This window comes from Pseudophryne corroboree, chromosome 9 (assembly GCF_028390025.1).
Source record: "Pseudophryne corroboree isolate aPseCor3 chromosome 9, aPseCor3.hap2, whole genome shotgun sequence".
Lineage (NCBI taxonomy): Eukaryota > Metazoa > Chordata > Amphibia > Anura > Myobatrachidae > Pseudophryne > Pseudophryne corroboree.
Genome location: NC_086452.1, coordinates 65,319,798 through 65,342,872, shown reverse-complemented (window position 1 = coordinate 65,342,872; position 23,075 = coordinate 65,319,798).

Genomic DNA, 23,075 nt, shown 5'->3' with positions numbered 1-23,075 from the left:
CCACACCCCTTGAAAAGAACCTGGGTCCAGCCCGGCCCTCGACTGCCCTTATCATGGCACCTGGGTTGTAGATAGTGGCAGTAATACCCCCTTCAGTTATTGTCAGCGGTGCAAGTATGCGGGTACGCTCGGGTACGGAGTACCCTTAAGAATTTGGCAGCGGGTACGCAGTACCACCTGCCACACACTTTGCCATTACCACAATTATAATGTGCCATAAAGCAACAAGACCATGGTGCTTGGCAGCATGACGGCTCCTCCCACTTTGTCAGGGTTACTGGGAGTGCGACAGTGGCTGTATTTTCCTGTTATAATGGAGGCATTATTATATAGTGTTATTAAATCGGGGGCATTACTATTTACTATATATTTCTATTATACTGGGGGTATCACTTTATATTTCTATTGTACTAGAGGTATCACTATATATTTCTATTACTAGGTGCTTCATCGCGCCCTACGGGCGCTCTTCACACCGTCGCAAGGGGCTACGCCCATTTAACCCTTGCATGCCTATATGGGGTTCAATATTTGTATTATATGGAGTATTACCTGCATTCCTTTGTTATTGGTTAAATATTGCACAATGAAAGGAGGCGCAGCCCCTTGCGATGGCGTGAACAGCACCTGCAGGGCACGATGTACAGAATGAGCGGGTGCGGAGGGGACTGCGGATGGGGGAGGGTTTCTGTAGATGCTGCAGGTGGAGGGGGGGCAGATGCGGGGGGGCCCGGATGGGGAAGGGTTGGGACGTGCTGCGGGTGGGGGAGAGACAGAAGAGTGGGGGCTGTAGATGGGGTAGGGATCCGGAGGCACTGCAGGTGGGGGAGGGGCAGGGGTGCCACGGGGGAGGGACAGGTGCAGGGATGTTGCAGATTGGTGAATTCCGGAGGTGCTGTGGGATGGGAAGGGGCGGGGGTGAGAGGGGGCGGGGGTGCCGGGGGTGGAGTAGGGGGTCCGGAGGCACCGCGGTGGGGGAGAGGCAGGTGCGGGTGGTGCGGCGGACGGGGAATGGGGTCCGGAGGCGCTGCAGGTGGTGGAGGGGCAGGTGCGGAGGTGCCGTGGGTGGGTGAGGGGGGGACCGCGAATGGAGGAGGGTGTCTGCAGATGCTGTGGGTGGAGGGGGGCAGGTGTGGGGGGAGACATATATGGGGGGTGGATGGTGGAGGGGGTCTGGAGGTGCTGTGGGTGGTGGGGGAGTGGGAGCCGCTGGTGGTGTAGGGGGTCTGGAGGCACAGCATGTGGGGGAGGGGTGGAGTGTCGCATGTGGTGGAGGGGAAGGTGCGGAGGTGTGGTGCATTGGGGAGGGGTCTGGAGGCGCTGCGGGTACTGTACCTGCCAAAAAGGTAGTTGAAGGGTATGCAGTAACAGGGCCAGGCCAGGGGTGACAGGGTCAGAACAGGGGTGACGGGGCCAGGACACGGGTGACGGGGCCAGGACAGGGGTGACGGGGCCAGGACAGGGGTGACAGGGCCAGGACAGGGGTGACGGGGCCAGGACAGAAATGACAGGGACAGGATAGGGGTGACAGGGCCAGGGTAGGGGCGGCAGGACCAGGATTTGGTTGACAGGGACAGGATAGGGGTGACAGGGCCAGGATAAGGGTGACAGGGCCAGGATAGGGGTGACAGGGCCAGGATAAGGGTGAAAGGGCCAGGATAAGGGTGACAGGGCAAGGCCAGGGGTGACAGGGCAAGGGCATGGGTGACAGGGACATGATAGATCACAGGGCGCGGGAGAGATTGGTATTAGGGACAAAACAGTGGTGACAGACAGATGTGTCTTACCGGAAACACTGCTGCTAGCTGCTGCTGTTCCACTCCAACTTGTTTGGATCTGCTGCTGGTGGAGACTTGGCATGGTTGACTCTCTCAGGCTGGAGTCCTGCTTCCTCTGCCCGTCTGCATCCCGCCCCCCCACTCCTAAGTCACACACCGCGGACCTCGCGCGGCTGCTGGGCACTGTGGTAAGGGGAGACTGGGAGTGACTGGTTAGCCCCCAGCAGACGCTGCGGCTGAAGGGAGGAGGGGGTCGGAGCCTGCAAGCAGCGCGGACTTCTGCAGCGCTGCCCGCCGGCTAAAGTGTGTGAAGGAGCTGGGCGCACCTCACTGCGGGCGGCAGCGCTGCAGCTAGCGGTGGGGTTGCCGGGGCTGGAGATACACACCCCCTTACCTCCCAACTGTCCCGATTTTCGCGGGACAGTCCCATTTTTTTGGGTCTGTCCCACCCGCGGGCCGCAGTTTGCCGCGGTGGGGGGGGGCAGTTGGGAAGCTCCTGTACTCGCTGTTCTGCTTAGCATGCACACAGCGTCTATTTAGTGGAGACAGAGGGAGAGGGGGCATCAGGGGGTACAGATTAAGGGTGGGCCCAGGGGGTACGTACCCCGGGCCTCACAGTTTTAGGTGGCCCCCCGGCTGGAGTAGCTCTGTCCCAGCTCTGAAGCTCCCCTGTCCTGCCAGTAACAGCAGCAGCATTGTGCTACAGTCAGCACACACGCTGCGTGTTGGCAGGTCTGTGGTGTAGCAGCAGGCTTGGACTGGGGGGTACAGGGGAAACCACCGGTGGGCCCCACTGCCTGGGGCCCCACCTCCTGTTCTAAGGATCAGGTTCCAGACTGTGCAATTGAATTACACATCATACATATGTTACCTTACACTGGACTATGGTGTATTTTCTACAGTGTATTGCTGTTATTAATCTGGTACAATATCATGCATGCAGCAGCTGAATTTATATATTTATGAAGGGACCCAGATGTTGCACTCTCTAATGGTTAGTCAAACCAATGATGTGGCAGGCCACACCCCTCTGCGGACTAGCCACACCCCTAAACATGGGCCCCTACCACTGCTTTACCCCGGTGGGCCCTACATGCCCCAGTCCGACACTGTGTAGCAGGGAGGCAGCAGCCTCCCTGCTTTCTTCTGCCTGTGCGGGTGTGTAGGGGGGAGCAACCACCCCCTCTGGATTTACCCCTAGCTGAGGGGCCAAAATACCATTAAAAAAAAATCCCGGAATTTGCATAAGGCGGCCACGAGGGCCGCAATTAGGCCACACCCCCAAACCCACAGCAGGCACAGCAATGAGATAGGGTTCCTGTCTCAAGTGCCCTGGGCCCCCCGGACTCATAATCCGCCGCTGGGGGCATGCCAGCAGCTCACAGAGCGCTGGGCATGCCCCCTCACTGACGAAAACAGGGGCGTGGCTCGCGATGGCGGGTCCACCCACGAAGCCACGCCCCCTTTCCCGTTGGTCATGCCCCCTTTTTGTTGTGCGTGTGTCCCTCCTGCCTGAAGAAAGTTGGGAGGTATGCACCCCTGCCTGTGCCATGCCCATACCATCTGCTCCTGCTCCAGGTCTCCTATAGATTTGCCCAGATCTGTGACTCATTTGACTAACTCCGCCCAGTGTTTTGACTCCGCCCAGCGTTAGCAAATGAAGCACAAAGTCACAGATCTGGACTATTATATAGGAGATACTGGAGGCATTACTACACATTTTTAGCCTTGCCTCCAGATTACCCCAAAAAAGGGGCGTTGTTGTCGTGTGGTCACGCCGCTAGTGTCATGTAGCCACTCCCACTAGCAGCATTTTGTCACGCCCCCTCACAACACACGACCATGCCCATTTTTAGGCACTCAGTACCACAAAGAAAATATTTCTACTTGCACCACTGGTTATTGTTCCTGTATGATGTATTTGTTGTGGAAACACAGAGACATGAAGCTGTTATTACTAGTTCTGGATCCCTCTCCTGGTCACGTGTCACATCCAGGATCTCTCCCGGCCGTTCTCCTGAGTCTACATTTACTCTCTCAGGTCCTAGAAAGGACGTGAGTCACTCAGGGTTTGACCTGTAATGAAGGTGGAGTGTCATTGTGTTAATTGTTATAATCACTTTTCTCTGAACTTTCTATTTCTTGGTCAGTTAAACTGGAAATCAAAGTGTGTCTCGCACAGGTGTCACATACTGTAGTTATATCAGCACCAAGAGCTGGTTCAGGGTTATGTGTAAATCCTGCCATGTGATGGTGCATGGTGAGCACCAGGCAGACAGGACTGGGCAGCAGTGGAAAGTATAAAGTGGAAACTCTGGTGCAATTATCCCCTCGGGTGCTGATTCTAGGTTGGTAGGAAAGCAAGTAACTTTGCAGCTGGACAAACCATGCTGCAATGCAAGAGGTGCAAATACATTTATCATTTTTGCATGCAGGGTAAATATGGGTTGCTTTTGCATGTAGCCCACAAACACTGGACAGCTTTATTTATACACTGTAATTCAGATCTGAGTTTGGAGACACCACTCTCACATTTAATCTCTCTGCACATTTGGTATCTGCCCCACCTGCAGTGCAGCATTGTATTACCAAGGGGCAAAATTTACTGGCTGTTTTTGCTTTGTTCCCAACTCAGAAACAGGCCCTTACTGGGAGAAACTTGGAGACAGGTACAGGTGATGTAGCCTATAGCAACCAATCACATTCTGTCATTCGTCAGGTGCAGTTTAAATCGGTTGACATGTTCAGATAGAACCTTGGAGGGTTGCCAGATGGACAGTCCTAAATGTATTGCAAGCTCTTCATGTCAGGGAGTTCTTACATGTCTTTAGTCTCAGGGAAAGTGTGTGTATTACTCACATTTTGCTGGACACATCACTATGGTGTTTTGCTAATAAAAAGTGAATCTTAGAATAATGAATGAATGTTCTCTCCTGGAATGAAATCTTGGAGTCATGCACGCAGAATCCCAAGATGCATCCAGCTCATAGCATAGGTATCTGCACCAGGTGTATGTCAGGAATACAAGTGTGCATACTTATCTTCTTCTTCCCTACAGTAGCCGAAAGGGAAAAGCCAATTAAGTAAATGACGACCATGACTGATTTAATATAGCCAGGACTCTGACGATTAGCTAGAGAAAGGTCAATATTCAATCAGCCAGTCAGAAGTTGGTGCTGATAGTCATCATTGTTGCTTGTTGGTGCACCATCCCACTGCAGCCTGTAAAGCCCCATACACACGGGGAGATGTGTGCTGACCGATCTAGCACAGACCGCTCAGCACACATCTAGCATTGCTTGCGATACCGATGCGCGCTCCCATGGGGTCGGTATCGCAAGAAAAGATATACTGTGCAGGCCAGTCCATCTTGACTATATTGTGTACTATCTAGTACATAGTATAGTCAAAATTGGCACTAAAGCCAGTACACATGTGTCATTTTATCCAGAGATGTGTTCTGAGCGATCTATCACAGACCGCTCAGCACACATCTCTCCCCCCGCTCAGCACAGTGCGATGTGTGCTGAGCAAAGGGGGCAGACTGGGGACGACGCTCATTTCACCCAGCGGTGAAATGAGCGATGTGCTACATTGTGCCTTCATGCAGGCCAATCTAGCACCGACGATAGCGACGCGCGGGGCCGAGTATCGCTATCGCTGTGGGGCATGCACACGGAGAGATCCGTACTTAACTTCTAAGCCAGGCATTCCCAACCACAGTCCTCAAAGCACACTAACAGTGCAGGTTTTAGTGATATCCAGGCTGCAGCACAGGTGACTTAATTAGTAGCTCAGTTATTTTGATGTAACCATCTGTGCTGCAGCCTGGATATCACTAAAACCTGCACTGTTAAGGCCCATATAGACGGGCCGATGCAGGAGAGATGTGTGCTGAGCGAACATCTCTCCCACTGCTCAGCACAGCGTGATCTGTGCTGAGCATGCGGGGGGAGACGGGGGAGCCGCTCACTTCACCCAATCTAGCGACCCGCGATAGCGATGCGCGGGGCTGCGCATCGCTATCGTTGTTAGGGCTACACACGGAGCGATCTTGCTGAAAATCTAGTCAGATTGCTTAGATTATCTCTCCGTGTGTACCCCCCTTAAGTGTGCCTTGAGGACCGTGGTTGGGAATGCCTGTTCTAAGCAATCTAGTCAGATTGCTTAGAATTTAAGCCCGGATCTCTCCGTGTGTACCCCCCATTTAGTTAAAATCTCAAGTAAAGATAGTCAATATCGGTGGCCAGGGCTCTGGGGAGTTCAGGGAAAATCGCAAAGTCAAACTCGGAGATAGTCCATATCTCACCGTGTGTATGCACCTTTATTATGTTGCAGTTGTGTGAATGAGCCATTGCTGTATTCAGCCAACGCTTGCTTGCCTCTCCTGGCCTAAGGGGCTGGAAGTCAGCAATGTGTAAGAATCTACGCATAGATGTATGATTACACATTGTGCATGCACAGTATGGTTTTGTGTCATGCAAAGCAAACTGTGTCTATTTCTAAATGAGCCCCAATAATTTAGATGCACCCAAGCTAAGAGCATGAGGTAGGTATATTTTACTGTTACTGGATTCTGACGCTTCAGCGAATCTCAGGGCACAGTGTCACAGATTTTCACTTCACGGTGTCTTAATTCTGGGCACAATGCGCCGGCTGTTCCGTGGGCCGCCAAATAAAATCAGATATTTTACAATAAAGTTACCGTACTGTATGAAACTGCTGAGAGCTGATGTCATTATTAATCCCTATTGTCCCAAGCAGGTTCTGGTCCCTGCTGCAGCTCCTCCCTGGCACTGCCCCCAACCAGAGATAATATTTAGTCGATGTTGACAGCTTCAGTAGGAAAACATGTTGCTTAATACCAGCTGAAGATGTCAATTAAACCAGTTATTGCTGCTTGGTTAAATCTCACCCACGCACTAATGAATACTTGTAAAGGATTAGCGCTGCCTGCGCCAAGGATTCTCTGTTATCTGCCCTGATCGTTGGCGCCCGGTGCCAGCTGCAGATGACATGTCAGAGAGATGCTTTAACATGTCTGCTCATCTGTCATGTGGATTACATGTGGCAACATCTCCAAACTGCGACCAGCAGCAAGTTATTCTAGGGATAGAGGTGGTAACGGACCCCCTCCTACTGCTGAGGTGTCCCGAACCAGTGGGGTCAGCATGGCAACCTGACTCCCGTCTGCTGCACACTCTTCCCTTGGTGCATGGTCGTCATATAGGCCCACTGACAGTGACCCCAAACTCCTATGGCCCCATCATATTGGTATGTGCATGATGTGTACATGCAGCAAGCATTCTGCAGGTGAAATGAGGATATACTGCCGTAAGGTGGGGATATACTGCAGGTAAAGTGGGGATATACTGTCGGTAAGGTGGGGATATACTGCGGGTAAGGAGGGGATATACTGCAGGAAAAGTGGGGATATGCTGCCGGTAAGGTGGGGATATACTGCCGCTAAGGTGGGCATATACTGCAGGAAAGGTGGGGATGTACTGCCGGTAAGGTGGGGATATACTGCCGGTAAAGTGGGGATATACTGCCGGTAAAGTGGGGATATATTGCCGGTAAGGTGGGGATATACTACAGATAAAGTGGGGATATACAGCAGGTAAGGTGGGGCTATACTGCTGGTAAGGTGGGGATATACTGCAGATAAAATGGGGATATACTGCCGGTAAAGTGGGGATATATTGCCGGTAAGGTGGGAATATACTATAGATAAAGTGGGGATATACTGCAGGTAAGGTGGGGATATATACTGCAGCTAAAGTGGGGATAAACTGTCAGGAAGGTGGGGATATATACTGCAGCTAGAGTGGGGATATACCGCAGGTATGGTGGGGATATACTGCCGTTAAGGTGGGGATATACTGCAGGTAAGGTGGAGATATACTGCAGGTAAAGTGGGGATAAACTGTCAGGAAAGTGGGGATATACTGCAGCTAGAGTGGGGATAAACTGTCAGGAAAGTGGGGATATACTGCAGGTAAAGTGGGGATAAACTGTCAGGAAAGTGGGGATATACTGCAGCTAGAGTGGGGATAAACTGTCAGGAAAGTGTGGATATACTGCAGCTAAAGTGGGGATAAACTGCAGGTAAAGTGGTGATATACTGCCAGTAAATTGGGGATATACTGCTGGTAAACTGGGAATATATTGCTGGTAAAATGGGGATATACTGCCGGTAAAGTGTGGATAAACTGCAGGTAAAGTGGGGATAAACTGCTGGTAAAATGGGGATATATTGCTGGTAAAATGAGGATAAACTGCCGGTAAAGTGGTGATATACTGCTGGTAAAAGTGGGGATAAACTACAGTTAAAGTGGGGATGTATTGGTGGTAAAGTGGGGAAATACTGCTGGTAAACTGGGAATATATTGCTGGTAAAATGGGGATAAACTGCAGGTAAAGTGGGGATATACTGCTGGTATATTGGGGATAATCTGCAGGTAAAGTAGGGATAAACTGCAAGTAGAGTAGGGATATTTTGCAGGTAAAGTGGGAATATATTGCTGCTAAAATGGGGATAAACTGCCGGTAAAGTGGGGATATACTGCAGGTAAATTGGGGATAAACTGCAGGTAAAGTAGGGATATTTTGCTGGTAAAGTAGGAATATATTGCTGTTAAAATGGGTTAAACTGCCGGTAAAGTGGGGATATACTGCAGGTAAATTGGGGATAAACTGCAGGTAAAGTGGAGATAAACTGCTGGTAAAGTGGGGATATACTGCTGGTAAACTGGGAATATATTGCTGGTAAAAATGGGGATAAACTGCAGGTAAATTGGGGATAAACTGCAGGTAAAGTGGAGATAAACTGCTGGTAAAGTGGGGATATACTGCTGGTAAACTGGGAATATATTGCTGGTAAAAATGGGGATATACTGCAGGTAAAGTGGGGATAAACTGCCGGTAAAGTGGGGATATACTGCAGTTAAAGTGGGGATAAACTGCCGGTAAAGTGGGGATATACTGCTGGTAAAGTGGGGATATACTGCCGGTAAAGTGGTGATATACTGCTGGTAAAAGTGGAGATAAACTACAGGTAAAGTGGTGATATACTGGTGGTAAAGTGGGGAAATACTGCTGGTAAACTGGGAATATATTGCTGGTAAAATGGGGATAAACTGCCGGTAAAGTGGGGATATACTGCAGGTAAATTGGGGATAAACTGCAGGTAAAGTAGGGATAAACTGCAGGTAAAGTAGGGATATTTTGCTGGTAAGGTGGGAATATATTGCTGTTAAAATGGGGATAAACTGCCGGTAAAGTGGGGATATACTGCAGGTAAATTGGGGATAAACTGCAGGTAAAGTGGAGATAAACTGCTGGTAAAGTGGGGATATACTGCAGGTAAACTGGGAATATATTGCTGGTAAAAATGGGGATAAACTGCCGGTAAAGTGGGGATATACTGCAGGTAAAGTGGGGATATACTGCAGGTAAAGTGGGGATAAACTGCCAGTAAAGTGGGAATATACTGCAGGTAAAGTGGGGATAAACTGCCGGTAAAGTGGGGATATACTGCTGGTAAAGTGGGGATATACTGCTGGTAAAGTGGGTATATACTGCTGGTAAAAGTGGGGATAAACTACGGGTAAAGTGGGGATATACTGCTGGTAAAGTGGGAATATATTGCTGGTAAAATGGGGATAAATTGCCGGTAAAGGGGGGATATACTGCAGGTAAAGTGGGGATATACTGCAGGTAAAGTGGGGATAAACTGCCGGTAAAGTGGGGATATACTGCATGTAAAGTGGGGATATACTGCCGGTAAAGTGAGGATATACTGCTGGTAAAGTGGGGATATACTGCTGGTAAAAGTGGGGATAAACTACGGGTAAAGTGGGGAAATACTGCTGGTAAACTGGGAATATATTGCTGGTAAAATGGGGATAAACTGCCGGTAAAGTGGGGATATACTGCTGTTAAACTGGGAATATATTGGTGGTAAAATGGGGATATATTGCCGGTAAAGTGGGGATATACTGCTGGTAAACTGGGAATATATTGCTGGTAAAATGGGAATATACTGCCGGTAAAATGACGATATACTGCCGGTAAAATGGGGATATGCTGCAAGTATGATTTTTATGTACAATCTGCAAAATCATTACAATAATACAATGTAATGCACTCATGAAGAAAATGCATAAACTACTGGAGATAACATTGTTATAAACATTCTGATACCATCACTTATAATCAGAGCCCTGATGCCATCACTCCAGTGTTAATTAGAAAAGCTTGTGGATTATAAAGAATAAAGAAGTCACCATGGAGTTCAGAGGTTTGCAAAAAAATAGCAAATAATAAATAGTAGTAATAATAATAATAATTGTATATTATACACACAAGTAACAGGAAAGACGGCGGCACTCGGGGACGGCTTGAAGGTAAAGGCTGTGTAATTCAGTTGCTCATATTGGCAAATGACACAGCCTTTACCTTCAAGCCGTCTCTGCGTGCCACCACCGTTCCTGTTCCATATATATATATATACATATATATATATCACATTAAGGGGTGGGTGCATTGTCCTATATTGAATGTTAGTGTTATTAAGAATATGCAGCAACAGTGTAGTATCTATAATGGTTGCAGGGTATGCAGTGCACACACGCCCCTGAGTGTAGGGGGGTCCACCCATACCGAACACCCTGCAAGCATTAAACTTACCCGACACACTTTTTGCCAGAGATATCCGCTTGCGCAGTAGACTGTGGCAGAGCGCATGGATTGTGCAAATTGGTCACCTCTGGTGGTGAAACGGCCCAATGCAGCGAATAGTAATATGCAACTCATTATACAATGTAATGTCTGTCCTGCTCTCTCTCTCTCTCTCTCTCTCTCTCTCTTTCTCTCTCTCTCTCTCTCTCTCTCTGCACTATAGGAAACAAACTCTCCCCAATCTGCTACCAGATCTGCACAGCAGCGAATAGTAATATGCAACTCATTATACAATGTAATGTCTGTCCTGCTCTCTCTCTCTCTCTCTCTCTCTCTCTCTCTCTCTCTCTCTCTCTCTTTCTCTCTCTCTCTCTCTGCACTATAGGAAACAAACTCTCCCCAATCTGCTACCAGATCTGCACATGTTATTCCATACAGAGAATTAATTATACCTTCTGGAATACCCAGGATATTTTGGCTAATCAGTAAGGTGGACCTGTTACCTCAGCACAACACTGCGTGTACCCATAATATACAAGATACAACATCAAGTAGACGAAAATGTCATCCAAATGTGTTTGATATGTTGTATAGGAGAGAAAACTGTACTAACATAAGTTCCATGTATGCTCATTGGGTAAATAATTCACGTGTTGTTCACTACATTATGCCATATTTCTGGTAAGGTCAGTCCACGTCCCAAGTCCCTGACTTGTATCAATAGGCAATAAACTGCAGCAATATTACAGCCGACCTGTTTTCTTCCTGCACATATTAATTAATTAATAAACAACAACACATGTTACAATCATATAATTGTCCTTTCTCATTATATATAATACAGTCCCACTCACTTTTAGAGAGCTCAGCATGGCCGCACCCAGGCACATGTAATATAATCATGTCATAATGTGCAATTGATGTAGTGTTGGTGGATGACCGCAACGTGAATCAAATCACCGCAAAAGAAAATCTGGAAGGAATAATCCAGAAGCAAAAATAGGTTTGAGTATAAAAAGCATGTTATAATAACCAAACAATAAATCTCAGGTCTGTCACGTTTCTTGTTCCACATTATTTTTAGAGTTACTCGCTTGGCTTTTAGTGTTGCAACATTAGACATCAGCCATGAAACGAGTTGTTGTGTTGCACAGTGTGTGATTTGTAGTATGATTCAATTCGAACATGAAATTATACCCTATGTGTCACTTACTTGTTGCAGAATATCTCGTGCGAGTGCGTCTCACTATTGTTTCTGCTGCTTGTGTCGGCTTGTACTAATTGTTCCCCGGTCATGGCGAGATCACTTTAAATTGCAATTATAATATTATCATTCAAAATATGACCAGAAATATATAAGCAAGAACACCCTCAGTGAACTACCATATTCCCATAATCCTTTTGTTCAATAGCATTAATACCTCTAATGAGTATCTTAGCGTATGTCGTGCGTGGCCCGCTGACAGTGGCAGGTGTTTTATTAAAGGGGGAATTTCAATGAGTGGGTTGCTACGAAATGAGGTTATTTTAACGGTAGAAATATGGGGCAATGGGCTATGGTGTTTCTGTAAAAAATTATGTGCTGGAACAAGGTTGTCTTGTGGGGAATGGGCCTAATTCAGACCTGATCGCTAGGCTGCTAATTTTGCTGTCCTGCGATCAGATAGTCGCCATCGAAGGGGAGTGTAAAATCACCCGTGCTAGTGTGTGATCGCATGTGTACGCCGTGCTTCAGGTGTCACTCAATCAGCGGACAGCTGCAAATCCGTTTGCACCTCACTCAGCATTGAATGTTTTTACCACTGTGTGCGGTCTGTGCACAGCCCAGAACTTACTACTACAGTGCGATCAGAACGGGCTGATCGGGTCCGGAGCTGACGTCACCGACCCTCCCTGAAAACGCTTGTGAACGCTTGCGTTTTCCCTGACACTCCCAGAAAACGGTCAGTGACCACCCACAAACAGCCTCCTCCTGTCAATCAACTTGCAACTGGCTGTGTGATTGAAAATGTTTGCACCAGCCTGTCGCTGTTCGGCGATGTCTGTTGTTGTCTGGCCACACGTGTGCGCATTGCGGTGCATACGCATGTACAGTCAATCGATAATCACCCGCTGTGCGGAAACCTACAGCAGCGATCAGGTCTGAATCGGGCCCAATATATCAACATGTCAGAGTAAAGGTGGCCATAGACTGCACAGACGAGGGGAAGTGTGATGTCCCGATAATCGGAACAACCCCCCTAAACTGCAAGATATATGGGGGCCATCTCTGTACACTGCCTGGAGTCGGCTGAGTAGGGAAGAATGGAGGGGTGTAGTATGTTATGCCGGCGGTCGGGCTCCCGGCGGCCAGCACACCGGCGCCGGAATCCCGACCACCGGCATACCGGCAGCTGGGCGAACGCAAATGAGCCCCTTGCGGGCTCGCTGCGCTTGCCACGCTGCGGGTACGGTGCCGCTATATGCATATATGCACGCCACACTATCTGTTCTCCCTCCAGGGGGTTGTGGACCCCCAAGAGAGAGAAAAGCTGTTGGTATGCCGGCAGTCGGTATGCCGGCGGTCGGTATGCCGGCGATCGTGATTCCGGCGTTGGTATGCTGGTTGTCAGGAGCCCGGCTGCCAGCAAACTGAAGACCACCCGAATGGAGAGGTCTGTCAACAAACGATACATACAGTCCATTTGTTCTGTCGTTTTGAGGCTGTTAACGGTTATCGCTCTGATTCAATACCATAAGTTAATCAGGGATTTGTTGGGTATGAAAACATAAATTTGACCCCGTTACTTTCCTCTTCTTCAAAGAGTTCTGTGAAAAAACTTTAGAATCATTATGGACTTAGGGGGACATGTACTAAGCAGTGATAAAAGTGGAGAAGTGAGCCAGTGGAGAAGTTGCCCATGGCTCTACTACTGGGGGCTCTACTAATGAGGGCATTGTAAAGGGGGCACTTCATAAGGGGCCTCACTCCTGGGGACATAAGGGGCACTACTACTGGGGGCATTGCATAAGGGCACCACTACTATGGATACTAATGTGTGACCACTCCTCTTTCTTTTTGAGACCACGCCCCTTTTTTGGGGACGGCCCGCGCATTACCTTTATTGCATGGGCGCCAGGGGGAGGGGGGATGAGTTCCACCACTTCTCTAGGACGACTTTAAGCACTGCCTACGTGGACTGGCTGTGCAAATCTTGCCCAAACTGAGACTGATCCCGTCACTTGGCTGTGTGTGATTGGTCGGGCTAGACAGAGAGCTGCATACAGCCCACCCCCAGAGTCTGCTCAGTAGGCCAATGTTTGATTCACTCTGTGAGTGAGGTATCTAACCAGTGATCTAGGATCGGGTTTACATATGCACAATTGATCAGCACCCCATAAAAAGGAATTTAATGTGTTGAATATTAAGATTGCTTGGGGTGGTGATAAAACGTTTTCACGTCTTCTCATTTCTACATTTTATTTTCATGGGATCAAAATTGATTGATTTCTGAATTCTTATCACTGATCAACACAAAAAAAAAACGATGTTATTTTGAATTAAGAAAAAAGTATATTTTTTTAAAGCTTAATTAATTTAAAAAAAAATGTTTTTTATGTAATATATAAGATACACTTAAATAAACCCTGGTGTAATCATTATCTTCCAAGGTCTCATAACAAATTGATTGGAGTTCACATGTGCACCTATTAAGTGATTTAATTTATTTTAAAATAAATACATCTATTCGTGAGCTTCCTCATGAAGGTCAAAGAGCATTGAGAGAAAATTTGATAAAGGTTATTGAAAGCATTAGTAAGGGGAAGGATATAAGAAAACTTCAAAGCCTTTAAGGAGAACTGCCAAGTGGGGTCACTAAATTCAGAAGGACTACAGAATGTTGACATGGACGTGTTGGCATGTTCCGAATGTCGACATCCGCTGCAGATATGCAGTTTTTTTAGGGTTAGGGTGAGAAGCAAAAAATTATATACTGACATTCTGTTGTCAAGATTATGTACATGTCAGCATTTTAACAATGTTCACATTTTTGAATGTCAACATATTGGTTGTCGACCTAAAGTCTATGTTGACATTCTGACTGACAGCTTTTCATACCACACCCCTGTCCAGCACATCGTAACAAAATAGAGATTATACAGCATAAATATGAATTTGTCTAGAACAGACCACGCTGCAGAAGTGAGCATCCGTACAAGAAGGTCACTTGTGAGGAAGGCCATGAAAATGGTTTTTGCAACAATGACAGGCAGTGAAAGTTCATTGAATTGCAAGGCTGAACTTTTTGGCATCAGCACTAGTTTGGTGCAAAACCTTAGTACTCATCATTCCAATCCTGACCTTGAAGAATAAGAACTGGAAAATGTGACTAGATAATGATGAAGACTGCAGTAGACCTAGGAGTTAAGAGAAGGTTTATATTCCAAACCTAAAACCTCACTCTCCTGGACAGGCCGTAGTAGGGCTAAAGTACACCAAATCTACCCCCCCCCAACCATGTGACACTATGGGGAATATTCAATTGCAGCCGAAAACTGCCGTCTGTCGAAAAGACGGCAGTTTTCAACTTTTTAAGGTCGAATCCTGATTCGACCTATTCAAGGCTTTTCGACAAGTCGAGGCATTCGACTTGTCGAAAAGCACGTGGATCGGCGAAATAGCTGCCGATCCACGTGTTGATGTCGAAAACGGGGCCAAATCCAACAGGTTTTTGCCCCGTTTTCGACCATCTCAAGCCGACATCAAAATGATGTCGGAATGAGATGGACCCAGAGGAGGCGAGGGGGGGGGGGGTCGCGGGGGGGGGGGGGGGGAGCCGCAGGGAGACGGGGGGACAGCCGGCGGGCATAAAGGGAGACCAGCGCTACAGTGGCGCTGCAGTTGGATGTCACTCACCCGCCCGACCTCACAGCAGCTTCCACCCGGCTCCAGCACGCTGCTAAGTGACATCCTGATGCAGCACTACTCCGTAGCGCTGATCTCTCCTGTACGCCCACCGGCTGTCCCCCCGCGGCTCGCCCCCCTCTCCTCCTCTGGGTCCCATCTAAATTCGACTTGAAAAAGTCGAATTTTAGATGGGATTGAATAGGGGTTGTCAGATCCACTCCGACAAATACATGTCGGAATGGATTCGACTTTAATTGAATATACCCCTATGACATCACATCAAAGAGGTGGGGCCACAGGGAACAGTAAGAGGAGTGCTCCGGAGCGGTTCTACAGACTGTAGGGTGCCACAGAGCGGCGATGGTGCTGCCCCCTGGTGGCAGCACTGTTCGCAAAACTCTAGAGAGATGCCAGCCTGGAGAATATGTGCAATGATAAAAAAAACACTGGTCACCAGTAGTATCAGCCAAGCTTAACGGGATCCAAATCTATATACATTTTACATTAATGAGTATGTTGAGATAATCAGTGGTGAGAATCCCCCAAATAAATACATATTGATTGCAAAATCTAATAAAATAAAATGTGAAAAAAATTGCAAAACGTGCTTTATCTAGTCCCTGTACACTTGGGGGCCCATTTATCATTGAATATTTGCATTTATCATTGATTATTTGCACTGCAAATGTTTAGTATCCCCTGAATGTATCACAGAGGGACCGTCACAAATATCTCATATATCTGCTGCAATCCCTCCATTCCCGCCAGCAGCCGCAACCCCCATAGGTTACCATGGGGGATGTGATGCTTCCAGATTTACCAATTTCCCGGAATGTGAAGCTTCTTGTTGCTTCTTCTCCTCAATCGGCACAAGACACATGGCAGCCTGCCCAGGACCTGGTAATTATATAAACTGATGGCATCAGGCACGATCTATCACCAAATCAGGCACCAGTCTCAGGGTCCTGTCGCAGTTCCTTTTCATCTTCTTTATTCAGCAACTTAGTGAGAGGTGTTATTTTATCTTCTGCTCATATTTCCCACCACCGGTTCCACCGTGTTCCCTCCAAACTACTTTATCCTCTGCCATATTAATCCAAGCACTAACTCAAACATTCAGAGTCACTTCCTCCATAGAAATATTCCCCTCTACCTTCAAACTGTACGCATCTTGATTCATAATAATAATAATAATAATAAAACCTCTCTTCTTCTCCAACCGCTTGGGCACTTGGTTGTAGTAGACTAATGAGAATTCTCCCATACAGCTTCCACTCCAGTTACCTGATTATTACTGATCAATCCAATCGACATTTAGCTTATTTCTTCTCCGAGTTACTTCTTCTACTTTTGATATGATTTGTCTCAACCACTTGTTGCTAAACTTCTGTAAAACAGCCCTTTTGTGTTTTACATCATATCTTTCTAATCGGCCATTCAGTGTTGTCTTCTCCCCTATTTTTCTTTAGGTTGGGTTCTACAAGGCTCTGTGCTGAGTTTCCTCCTGTAAACTGTTCACAGTCTTCTATGGGTGCAGGAGAATTTTTTGACAGCCATTTCCAACTACTGCGGTGCCCGGACTGCGCCCCTAAAATGGCGGGCAAATGCCGCCGGCCCGCCCCCGCCCACCCAGCGACCGCCTCTGCCTGTCAAACAGGCAGAGGCGATCGCAGGGCTGAGACAGCCGTCGGCTGTCTGGCATGTGCCGGCGCATGTGCAGTTCAGACCTGATCGGCTGCTGTGCAAAAACACACAGCATCGATCAGGTCTGAATTAGGCCCCATGTTCCCTCCTTTCAGCACCTTAATAGGAGGGTGGTTGTTGGCATTGCGGGTGAAGAGGAATTATTTGCCTCCTCTCGTCCTATCTCCACTCAGTATCAGTAAGCGCGTTCTAAACACAGTGGAGGCAATTCAGTTAGCCGCAGTTTACTCGTGGTTGCGAGCAAGTGCAACTATGGTGCACCTAGGGTACCTTCAGGTGGCAGTGCAGTCTGCATAACAGAAAAGTAAATGCCTCTGTTGCCTCTGGGAGTTACGCCATTGAGTGGAAATAAAGTGGAAGGGGGAGATATTTTCTCTTCTTTCAAAGGCACCCTGCCTCTATGACAGTGAATGTAGGAAGGATCATGGAGCTTGCTGTTGGACTGTGCTTCCTCCTGCAGACACACAATAGTGCTAATGTAGAGTTATGTCCCGTTGGTGGAACATGTCAAGTTCGGGTCATGTAGAGTTATACACATTGCAATCGCATACAAACTTTTGACTGCAGAGGCGGGATTGGGTTGTAACCTGGAATTCTCATGTAGGCAAAGTTCAGCGAAAATGCAACCGTGGGCTATGCCACATGGACATAAGCAGAAATATGAACATTTCTAGGCATACATCATGCACCTGGTATTGGGTAGGTGCATGTGCACACTGATTACAATTACAATACAAACATACACATAGGAGATGGGAGCACCGCACAATGTATACATACAACCCTGCATATGGGAGAATATATACACGTTTCTCTCTGTACACAGGGGCTACTTCAGACTAGAGATGAGCGCCTGAAATTTTTCGGGTTTTGTGTTTTGGTTTTGGGTTCGGTTCCGCGGCCGTGTTTTGGGTTCGAACGCGTTTTGGCAAAACCTCACCGAATTTTTTTTGTCGGATTCGGGTGTGTTTTGGATTCGGGTGTTTTTTTCCAAAAACACTAAAAAACAGCTTAAATCATAGAATTTGGGGGTCATTTTGATCCCAAAGTATTATTAACCTCAAAAACCATAATTTACACTCATTTTCAGTCTATTCTGAATACCTCACACCTCACAATATTATTTTTAGTCCTAAAATTTGCACCGAGGTCACTGTGTGAGTAAGATAAGCGACCCTAGTGGCCGACACAAACACCGGGCCCATCTAGGAGTGGCACTGCAGTGTCACGCAGGATGTCCCTTCCAAAAAACCCTCCCCAAACAGCACATGACGCAAAGAAAAAAAGAGGCGCAATGAGGTAGCTGTGTGAGTAAGATTAGCGACCCTAGTGGCCGACACAAACACCGGGCCCATCTAGGAGTGGCACTGCAGTGTCACGCAGGATGGCCCTTCCAAAAAACCCTCCCCAAACAGCACATGACGCAAAGAAAAAAAGAGGCGCAATGAGGTAGCTGTGTGAGTAAGATTAGCGACCCTAGTGGCCGACACAAACACCGGGCCCATCTAGGAGTGGCACTGCAGTGTCACGCAGGATAGCCCTTCCAAAAAACCCTCCCCAAACAGCACATGACGCAAAGAAAAAAAGAGGCTTTTTACTGATATTTGGTGTTTTGGATTTGACATGCTCTGTACTATGACATTGGGCATCGGCCTTGGCAGACGACGTTGCTGGCATTTCATCGTCTCGGCCATGACTAGTGGCAGCAGCTTCAGCACGAGGTGGAAGTGGATCTTGATCTTTCCCTAATTTTGGAACCTCAACATTTTTGTTCTCCATATTTTAATAGGCACAACTAAAAGGCACCTCAGGTAAACAATGGAGATGGATGGATTGGATACTAGTAGTATACAATTATGGACGGGCTGCCGAGTGCCGACACAGAGGTAGCCACAGCCGTGAACTACCGCACTGTACTGTGTCTGCTGCTAATATATAGACTGGTTGATAAAGAGATAGTATACTCGTAACTAGTATGTATGTATAAAGAAAGAAAAAAAAACCACGGTTAGGTGGTATATACAATTATGGACGGGCTGCCGAGTGCCGACACAGAGGTAGCCACAGCCGTGAACTACCGCACTGTACTGTGTCTGCTGCTAATATATAGACTGGTTGATAAAGAGATAGTATACTCGTAACTAGTATGTATGTATAAAGAAAGAAAAAAAAACCACGGTTAGGTCACTGGTATATACAATTATGGACGGGCTGCCGAGTGCCGACACAGAGGTAGCCACAGCCGTGAACTACCGCACTGTACTGTGTCTGCTGCTAATATAGACTGGTTGATAAAGAGATAGTATACTCGTAACTAGTATGTATGTATAAAGAAAGAAAAAAAAACCACGGTTAGGTGGTATATACAATTATGGACGGGCTGCCGAGTGCCGACACAGAGGTAGCCACAGCCGTGAACTACCGCACTGTACTGTGTCTGCTGCTAATATATAGACTGGTTGATAAAGAGATAGTATACTCGTAACTAGTATGTATGTATAAAGAAAGAAAAAAAAACCACGGTTAGGTGGTATATACAATTATGGACGGGCTGCCGAGTGCCGACACAGAGGTAGCCACAGCCGTGAACTACCGCACTGTACTGTGTCTGCTGCTAATATATAGACTGGTTGATAAAGAGATAGTATACTCGTAACTAGTATGTATGTATAAAGAAAGAAAAAAAAACCACGGTTAGGTGGTATATACAATTATGGACGGGCTGCCGAGTGCCGACACAGAGGTAGCCACAGCCGTGAACTACCGCACTGTACTGTGTCTGCTGCTAATATATAGACTGGTTGATAAAGAGATAGTATACTCGTAACTAGTATGTATGTATAAAGAAAGAAAAAAAAACCACGGTTAGGTCACTGGTATATACAATTATGGACGGGCTGCCGAGTGCCGACACAGAGGTAGCCACAGCCGTGAACTACCGCACTGTACTGTGTCTGCTGCTAATATAGACTGGTTGATAAAGAGATAGTATACTACTAATATTATATACTGGTGGTCAGGTCACTGGTCACTAGTCACACTGGCAGTGGCACTCCTGCAGCAAAAGTGTGCACTGTTTAATTTTAATATAATATTATGTACTCCTGGCTCCTGCTATAACCTATAACTGGCACTGCAGTAGTGCTCCCCAGTCTCCCCCACAATTATAAGCTGTGTGAGCTGAGCAGTCAGACAGATATATAATATTATATAGATGATGCAGCACACTGGCCTGAGCCTGAGCAGTGCACACAGATATGGTATGTGACTGAGTCACTGTGTGCTGTGTATCGCTTTTTTCAGGCAGAGAACGGATTATAAATAAAAGTGGTGGTCACTGGTCACTATCAGCAAAACTCTGCACTGTACACTACTGAGTACTCCTAATGCTCCCCAAAATTAGTAAATCAAGTGTCTCTCTAATCTATTCTAATTCTAAACGGAGAGGACGCCAGCCACGTCCTCTCCCTATCAATCTCAATGCACGTGTGAAAATGGCGGCGACGCGCGGCTCCTTATATAGAATCCGAGTCTCGCGATAGAATCCGAGCCTCGCGAGAATCCGACAGCGTCATGATGACGTTTGGGCGCGCTCGGGTTAACCGAGCAAGGCGGGAAGATCCGAGTCGCTCGGACCCGTGAAAAAAAACATGAAGTTCTGGCGGGTTCGGATTCAGAGAAACCGAACCCGCTCATCTCTACTTCAGACCTGATCGTAGATGTGCTAAATTTAGCACATCTACGATCAGTCACACTGACATGCGGGGGGACACCCAGCACAGGCTAGCCCGCCCCGCATGTCAGTTCCTGCTCCGTCGCACAAGTACAAAAACATCGCACAGTGGCAATGCTTTTGTACTTCAGGAGTAGCTCCCGGCCAGCACAGCTCCCAGCCAGCACAGCTCTTGCGCGCTGGCAGGGAGCTACTCGTCACTGCCCAGGTTGCAGCGGCTGCGTGTGACCTCATGCAGCCGTTGCGGCCCGCCCCCCCCCCCCCCCCTCCAACGCTCCGGGCACGCCTGCGTTGCCTGGACCGCGCTCCCTAAATGACGGCTAAACGCCGTCGGTCCGCCCTCTCCCGCCCAGCGACCGTCTCTGCCTGTCAATCAGGCAGAGGCGATCGCAGGGCATACTTACCTACCTTGCTGCCCCCTTCTCCGGGAGGAGGCAGCGTTGTAGGCACATGGGGGCGTGGCCAGCAGCATGATGGGCTGTCTGAAGGCGTGGTCAGAGCCAATGTGGGCTGTCTGGGGGCATGACAACGGGGAAGTGGGCAGTCCGGGGGAGTGACATCACGATCGCGTCATTGTGCGATCCTTCCTGTGGTTCTTGAGACTGTGAGTGGAGATGGAGTATCTGCCCCCCTTCCCCCCCAATCCATACTTGCCTACTTGTGAAAAACTATTTCAGGGAGATTGTGAAAGTAACACCTATCAGTGCGGGTGCGTACTTGTACATCGGAGAGGCGTGTCATGAAAATGAATTACATCCAAATGTAAATGAGCCCCAGAGTTAGTAAAATCTACTTGTTGAAGAAAAGACAGTGATATTTTGCAGGATTTGTTCGTGTATTGTGTTTTACAAAAGGTTCCATATACTGTAAGTGGCCACGAGAAACCTTATTTAAAATGCATGTAGCCATCGGGATCATCGGGCCTTATAACCAAAGCAGGGGAATGACTGATGATCTAATTTGAATGTATGTATCTCTGATTTCTTATTTTCCCCAAGAATGTAACAGCTGTATAATGGGGGTAAGATGCATTCAGGGAGATTGCTAGACTATTCAGGGAGTGAGGGAGATTGCTACTGTTTCAGGGAGTCTCCTGCAGAATGAGGCAGGGTAGGCAACTATGCCCCAATCACAGTGTCAGGCACTATGGTCCTAATACAGTGATAGCAGGAAACATTGCAAAGACTGCTGTCACCCTGCGCTTCCTCCTGCAGTCAGTGTGTTAGGAATGCAATTACAGACAATGTGAGTGGAGATGGTAAGGAAGGAGGCTCGTATTGTACTTTCACTCTACTCGCAGTGAGTGTGAGATACTACTACGGTTACACCAAGGATTGCAGAGTTTGATGTCACACTGCGCTTCATCCTGCAATCAACGCATGTGTCTGCGGGATCCGGTCTGAAGATCGACAGTGTCTAGGTCGACAATGTTTAGGTCGACCACTATAGGTCGACAGTCACTAGGTTGACATGAATGTAAGGTCGACAGGGTTTCTAGGTCGACATGTGCTAGGTCGACAGGTCTAAAGGTCGACATGAGTTTTTCACATTTTTATTTTTATTTTATTTTTTCATACTTAACAATCCACGTGGACTACGATTGGAACGGTAAAGTGTGCTGAGCGAAGCGGTAGCGGAGCGAAGGCACCCGCGAGCCATGCGAGGGGACGCGGTGCACTAATTTGGGATCCCGGTCACTCTACAAAAAAAACGACACCCAAATTTTTTTTCTCCCTCATGTCGACCTTTAGACCTGTCGACCTAGCACATGTCGACCTATAAGCCCTGTCGACCTTCCATCCGTGTCGACCTAGTGACTGTCGACCTATAGTGGTCGACCTAAACATTGTCGACCTAGATACTGTCGATAAAACGAACCACACCCTGTGTCTGCAGCATCAGAAAGATCAAGTGACTGAACAGTAACCTGCAGCATCTTCTCTATAGTTTCACCAGTTTAGAAGTGTCCATCTGCTTGTGTGTCCCTGCCTGTAATCTCATACTCACACAGGTACAGAATATGCCTAATGCTTGATAAACCAATGACAATAAAGAATAGTACTGTAATTGATGTGAGTCAATTTTGCGAGATCTCCGGTTGACAGACATAGACTGTCAGACTGTTTTGTTCTCCAGCTGAAGAGTTGTCACTTAGGGGTGTTGGACAATGTCTTCCACCGTCTGCGCGTCATTCCCAGCCCACGTTCTGCGAGTGAGGAGAGCGGCCGCAGCCTTTCAGGTGCTAACAAAACATGACTAATAGATTTTCTGACACCGGTAGAAGAGGAAT